Raw genomic sequence first — 1882 nt, forward strand, 5'->3', positions numbered from 1 at the left:
AGAACATGGTGTCTGCTCTGCGTCAAGGAGGGTTGTGCCATGCGCCATGCATGGCTCACGTATTCAATCTGGTTGTCAAGCGGTTCCTAAAATCCACCATCCCACTGCAAGACATCCTTAAAATGTCACGTAAACTTTGCATGCATTTCAGCCATTCCTACACCGCAAAGCACACCCTCCTTGAGCTGCAGCGGCAGAACGGAATTCCACAGCATCGCCTGATCTGCGACGTTGCAACAAGGTGGAATTCAACCCTAAACGTGTTAGACCGCCTTTACGAGCAGCGAAAGGCCATCACCGATTTCCTGATGTTACAAGCGGATAAAGGTACTCCCCTGTGTAACTTCGATGTCAGCCATTGGCAGCTCATGCGTGACACCTGCCGCTTGCTCAGGCCCTTTGAGGAGGCCACGCTATTCGTGAGTCGGCAGGACTATGGGATGAACGACGTCATTCCTCTGTTGCACGTCCTGGAACAAATGCTGTTAACAATGGCTGGTCAGGGTGCGGTAGACATGGCGCACAGATCTCAACGCCACATGACCCCTGTGGGGGCAGGACAGGAAGAAGAGGAGGAGGTAGAGGAGGACATTGGTGCTCAGGAATTATTGAGTGAAATGGGTGGTTTTTCCACTCAGCGGACAGGAGTGGAGGAGCAGGAGCATCTGGTAGAGGAAGAGGAGGAGGAGACAGAGGACCCAGACGCACCGTGGCAGTATGCTGTGGAGATGGAGGCAGGGAGTCCCTCGCATTCCTTGGCACAAATGGCCCATAGCATGCTCGGTTGCTTGCGTAGCGACAGCCGAATAATAACCATCAGACAGAGGGATGACTTTTGGCTGTCCACCTTGTTGGACCCTCGCTACCGTTCCAAAATGGTGGCCTTTTTCACACCTGCTGAGAGGGAGGCCAAAATTACGTACTATAAAAACCACCTATGTAGTCAGTTGGTCTCTGCCTTTCTGCGCCAACGTCCATCCTCAGACACTGTGGGCCCTGTGCGCTCGCGTTCCGCTGCCATGGCAGCAGGGGAGGGGTGGGGTGGTAGGAGCAGTGGCAGCTCCACCAGCAGCGGCTGCCTCAGTCTGCAGTCGATGATGAGTAGCTTTCTTCACCAGCGCAGTGAGGAAACTACTAACCAGCCGCAGCAGCAGCAGCAGCATCAGGTGGACCTGGAGCAGGAGCTCAAACAACAGGCTTGGGCCTACTTGGACAGCACCCTGCCAACCGAGGTAGACAATCCCCTTGACTACTGGGCATCGAAACTTGACCTTTGGCCCCAACTAGCTGAATTTGCCCTTGAAAGGCTGTCATGCCCGGCCAGTAGCGTGGCATCGGAGCGCGTGTTTAGTGCGGCAGGAGGTATTGTAACTCCGTGGAGGACACGACTGTCCACCCAAAGTGTGGAGAGACTCACGTTTGTGAAAATGAATCAGGCGTGGATTAGTCTGGATTTCAAACCACCAGTTCCTGACACAACTGACTAAATGCGCCATGAATCATGCCCCTGCCATGTGCCACTTTCAGGTCTCCTCACACTGCTGCTGTGTTCCATTTTGTCATAGAGTGCTGGCAGATTACGGGCCTCCCATTGCTGCTGCCAGGCCCCTAATCTGCCATGGGCCCCCGTACCGCCTCCTCATGCTGCTGCCAGGTCCACAGTGTGTCATGCCATGTGCCACTTTCAGGTCTCCTCACACTGCTGGTGTGTTCCATTTTGTCATAGGGTGCTGGCAGATTACGGGCCTCCCATAGCTGCTGCCAGGCCCCTAATCTGCCATGGGCCCCCGTACCGCCTCCTCACGCTGCTGCCAGGTCCACAGTGTGTCATGCCATGTGCCACTTTCAGGTCTGCTCACACTGCTGCTGTGTTCCATTTTGT

This window comes from Staurois parvus, unplaced genomic scaffold, assembly GCF_062004578.1.
Source record: "Staurois parvus isolate SC_StPar_1 unplaced genomic scaffold, SC_StPar_1.0 ptg002113l, whole genome shotgun sequence".
Taxonomy (NCBI): domain Eukaryota; kingdom Metazoa; phylum Chordata; class Amphibia; order Anura; family Ranidae; genus Staurois; species Staurois parvus.